We start from the raw sequence: 5,582 nt of genomic DNA on the forward strand, positions 1-5,582 counted from the left end.
ATTATTATTATTATTATTATTATTATTATTATTATTATTATTATTATTATTATTATTATTATTATTATTATTATTATTATTATTATTATTATTATTATTATTTTGCCTTTTAATTCAGGGTGTGTTGGAACTCCTGAAGTCTTGCATGAGTAGCAGGTTTGCTATCTGCATATCTGTTCTTTTCAACCATCTAATACTTTCCTGATAATTCTGGCATTGCCAAGAAGGCAAATTTTTGCAACAGCTCTACTGGGTTCTCTATTCCCATTTCCTTATATTCTTGTTGATGCCTTCTGATACTGTACCCAAGGATCTAACAATAACTGACACTATCATCACATTTTTCATTTTTCACAGTTGAGGTATGACGTATTTAAGAGGACTGTATATGTCTATTTTTTTCACCTTCCTTCTTAACTATTCGTGGGTCAGAGGGGTACACAACATCACTTATAGAGCACATGCGTTCACCACCACTAGGTCCGGCTTGTTGTGTTGAAGCACCTGGTCCGTTTGGATTGGGAAATGCCACAAGATTTTGTAGGCCTCCCATTCAGCCACTCTCTGTGGTTTGTCTTCATACTACGAATATTATTATTACTGACTGAGAGAGCAGCGCATGCCATCAACATGACACTGGGGTACAGATATACGAAGTCCAATATACCCATCATGACTACCCGTCTGATAAGGATACACTAGGTACATGCATCACAACCATATGTGATGCATGTACCTAACAAGATAAACAGCGCATCACCTTGTAGGTAGGGCCCAATTAGAATTTTCTTCAGGTCAATTAGCCCATCCCGCTCAAAAGATCCCTGAATAAGGGTTGTTCAAGGATGCTGAACGAACACTCTTCTTCTTCTTCTTCTTCTTCTTCTTCTTCTTATTATTATTATTATTATTATTATTATTATTATTATTACTGAGGGCGCATGGCCTAATGGTTAGGGTGTTGCACTCAAGATATCGATATCGTGGTTTCAATTCCTAGACCAAGTGGTGCGTTGTGTTCTTGAGCAAAACACTTCATCTCACGTTGCTCTACAATCTCTTCGATGCCTGACACGTGGTACACCGTGCGCCTGTTCAGGTGACGTCGATTTGATGGAGAGAGTGAGCTGATGGACAGCGCAAACATTTGATCACTATAAACAAATCATTTGTGCAGGTCCTCTTCGACAGGTGACTCCATTATTATTATAATTATTATTGAGCTGGGAGAATCGTTAGCATGCTAGACGAAATGCTTAGCGGTATTTCGCCCGTCGCTACGTTCTGAGTACAGATTCCGTTGAGGTCTATAAATTAAGTACCAGAGAAACACTGGAGTCGATATGATCGACTTGTTCCCTTCCCCAAATTTCAGGCCTTGTGCCTATAGTAGAAAGGATTATTATTATTATTATTATTATTATTATTATTATTATTATTATTATTATTATTATTCAGTAGTTTTATTTTTATAACGTGCTTTCACTTCACTACCGAGCGCAGCTCTGTGCGCCTTGGGTATGTGCTGTGGTTTGCTGTGGTGCTCTTATGTTTACTGTATTGAAAGTGTTTTGCGTAGAATGTGTGCAGTACCCAGTAGTGCAATTTTCTGTATGTTATATATATTTGTAAGTCCTGGTGTTTTTGTTATGTATTTGTTTGAATATTTATTATTATTATTATTATTATTATTATTATTATTATCATTATTATTATTAATGGGAAGACGGTAGCCAAAGTTGGCTGGTGATTTAGTTAAGATCAGCAATGTACGATAGCAAAACACATGTAGGGCGATATCAGTAAAATAGACACTAACATATGGAGTGGACCAAATAATTTGATGGAGCCTGACTATATAACAATCATCACCTAAGTCTCTGGTGGAGAAAGGTATGGGAAACAACGCCGGAATTTTAGTTAATTATATTTATTAAAGACATAAGGAACAAAAAGAAACAGAAGATGGTGTGGACTAAGTCTGATCATCATTAACAATATTTCCTTTAGTGGGTTTAGTTATATGTCTGCAGCGCTATACGTTATTTCTGTATTATTAGCCTTCCCCAACAAAACGTTGTCTAACTGTTTACTGACATTAGACTCATTAAAGAAGACATAGATTTATCGTGAATAAAGACTGAATGTTGTACTAGCGTCTTCAATGTTTTTAGAGTTAAGTTATTGTAAAGGTATACAGAGAATATTCAAAAGTTAGCAAGAAATGATAATGTAGTGATGGAGAAAGAAACATGATATTAGTCAATGGGTAATGACTGACAATTCATTAGAACAACATTAAGAAAATTTGTTGCGGTAGTTATTACGTAATTAATCATAACATTTTGAATTCAAAACTCATTACAGTCAACTTTGCTTTCATACTTCCGTTACTAGGGTCAATATATTCGACTTGGTGTCTTACTTAAAATTTGAGACCGTGTCTCTACGTAAGTAATGTACATAATTTTTTTTTTTTTTTGGGGGGGGGGTTCTTGTTTCTTCTGTGTAGAAGAATCAAAACCAAACGTACCTTAGCGTTGAAATAACATAGCCTACATCTTAACTCTTTAGCATTTAAATCAGCCATATCAGACCCAAAATATTCTACCTGTTTTATGTTCAGAGAAGTCAGATCCAGTCTCCCTACAATGTCATTCTCAAAATAAACAATCACATCATAGAATCTCGAAGCTACAAGATAATGCATCATTAGTTCAATACAATCAGAAAAAATAAGCATTGAATTTGATAGAGTAACCAGGCTCGTAGTTCAAGGGCAACAACTTCTAACTAAATAATATTAGAGTTATTTCCCTGTAAAGTATTCCGCCATTTTTGTATTAGACAATTCTTGTTTCTGACTTTGGATGTAAGGTTTAACTTTATCAGTTATCTTCAGCTCATAAGTAGTAAAGGTTATATTGCCTTTATAACAATATAGATATGGGACATTTATAATGCAATCCTGTTATTTTGTATGTAAGTCTCGTACAAACAGGTACGTAGATTGTTTTTCTTTTTAAAACTCAGCAATGTTAATTTACAATTACTTGCTCTACAGCATGTGTGCGTGCATGTGTGTGTTTGCGCGGTATGATAAATGGAGAATCGCGGCGTAATTTCCTATGAAAATGGACATTGTATAAAAATAAAAAAAAACCTGGTTTACCTGAACTATCAAAACGAAAACAAAAGTTTACCTTCACCTTTGTTATTAATCTTTCTTACGCCTCATTATATCATATAATTAATGTTTTTTTTAATACTGTTTCTAATTAAATATTTTTAATACTGTTTCTAATTAAATATTTTAAAGTTAGCTAAATGTGATTTTTTTTCACAATATACACGCTTTTAAAATGGAATTATTGCTGACTCTGGCACACCAATTTTCCTCGTACTTTTCATGAATATGAATATTTTTATTAATGAAATTTTTTACGAATACCATTTAGATGGTGTAAATTGTGTAAGTATGCAACTGCCTCTTACACATAATCATATCGTAAAATTTATATTTTTTAATGTAGGTTTTAATCAGATATTTATAAATCACTGGAATGTTTCCGCGTAATACTCGTTGCTTTTTCGTTTTTTCAGTTTTAGTAAAATAAAAAGAAAAAAATTAATATTTTGCTGTCGATTCGGTATTTCCTGTTTACAATAGAGCTTTCAAGCATTTCAAATTGTTTTTAAAATGAAGTCATGATTCTCCACCATTCACTGTAACATATATTTATTTCCAACCTGTTTCACGAGAATTATTTACAAAGCAACAATAACAAAGTGCAATGAATGAGGTAGCAAAGACACAGTTATATACAAGGGAGATAACCAGTATTTTAAACCCTCGTTAGTAGGATTTACGTGGTGTATTACCAAACGGACCTGGTAATGTGAGATTAAGAACAGAGATAAACGGAGATTAATTCACTTTCATACACCTTGGATTTTTGTTTAGTGTTTGATGACTTAAGGTATAGGGGTGCCTAAACCGAAACACCCTTGGTGATTTTATGTTGTAACTTTATGTATTATTAGAAACAGCAGCGAAATCACCTTTAAACGAATCGTTACCGTCTTAAAAATGAAAAGACACATTGCAAAATGTGGTCTTAAATATATTATCTCTAAATAAAAGAAGACTCATTGTACAGTATAGTCTTATAAATAGGTGTGGTTGTGTGGTAAGAACCACATGGTTCCCACTGTGTAGCACTTTGGGCAAGTGCCTTCTATAGTCTCAGGTCGACCAAATCCTTGTGAGTAAATTTTGTAGACTGAAACTGCAAGAAGCCCGTCATATATATATATGTTTGTGTCTGTTTGCCCCCACCCCATCACCGCTTGACAAACGGTGCTGGTGTGTTTATGTTCGTGTAACTTAGCGGTTCGGCAAAACTATTCTATAAAATAAGTACTAGGCTTTAAAAAATAGGTCTTGGGCTCGATTTGTTCGATTAAATTCATTTCACTCTCTCTCTCTCTCTCTCTATGTATATATATATATGTCTATCCATTCTAAACAGGCACTGTCCCTTAGCCTTAGATTTGGTAGTTGATAAAGAAAGATTAATAAATTAAAAAGGAACCACAATCCTTTACAAGCTATGACCCTAACAAACATCATACAGTTCTTAGAAGTGTAGTATATTCTGAGTTACATTAGTAGCAACATGGACTTTCTCCCTCTTCTTGCTCCATTAGAGAATTTGAGAAAAATTATATTAACATGTCCAACTGATTAAATATTCTATTTATTTATGCAGCTGAAGATAGCCCTCCAGGCAGCTCCCCGCCACTTATTAGCATTATAGACCACTGGGACTTGTTGACTTTATACACTGTTTACATTATATATATTTTTTTTTTTGGCTGCTTTTGCAGATTTCCATGACTCTCTGTCACCATCCAGTTCCATTAATATGAATTTGGATTGGGAGCTTGAGTATAGTGAATTGTTCATTAGCTGATAACATCACACAACCATGGACATCCCACTATGGATGTGTTGCAGTTACTCTCGCGGTAGAGCTTGGTGATCCTGATGGTTGGTCTTTTAGGGTTCCTCCATTAAGCATCAATGTAAGATGTATCATTGGCTCAGTTGAGCTCTTCCACTACATCTTCACAGTTCATGATGCTGCAGTCCTATGACTTTGCCGTATCCTTGGCAGGGTGGCTGAATGGGTGTTATGCCTTGCCAAAGGGCAGCCTGTACTCTGTGAGGTATTTTCATAATATCTGCATACCCCATATTCTATGTTTTAATTAGGCGTAGGAGTGGCTGCGTGGTAAGTAGCTTGCTTACCAACCACATGGTCCCGGGTTCAGTCCCACTGCGTGGCATCTTGGGCAAGTGTCTTCTACTATAGCCTCGGGCCGACCAAAGCCTTGTGAGTGGATTTGGTAGACGGAAACTGAAAGAAGCCCGTCGTATATATGTATATATATATGTGTGTGTTTGTGTGTCTGTGTTTGTCCCCCCAACATCGCTTGACAACCGATGCTGGCGTGTTTATGTCCCCGTAACTTAGCGGTTCGGCAAAAGAGACCGATAGAATAAGTACTAGGCTTCT

The 5,582-nt window shown here is 35.4% G+C and overlaps 1 protein-coding gene across 4 annotated transcripts in view; it reads left to right on the top strand.

Annotated features, from left to right (window-relative positions):
* Positions 1-5,582, top strand: part of LOC106878795 (transmembrane protein 220) — a 45,848-nt gene that overhangs the window by 9,277 nt on the left and 30,989 nt on the right. Inside the window, exon 1 of one of the 4 annotated variants that reach the window (XM_014928133.2) lies at positions 2,813-3,001. The exons of the other annotated variants lie outside the window; for them this stretch is intronic. The gene's annotated coding sequence lies outside the window, so the exon portion shown is untranslated. Of the gene's footprint in view, positions 1-2,812; positions 3,002-5,582 lie in introns of those variants that run through there. 4 annotated transcript variants of the gene reach the window in all.

Source organism: Octopus bimaculoides, chromosome 6 (genome assembly GCF_001194135.2).
Source record: "Octopus bimaculoides isolate UCB-OBI-ISO-001 chromosome 6, ASM119413v2, whole genome shotgun sequence".
NCBI classification, from domain to species: Eukaryota; Metazoa; Mollusca; class Cephalopoda; order Octopoda; family Octopodidae; genus Octopus; species Octopus bimaculoides.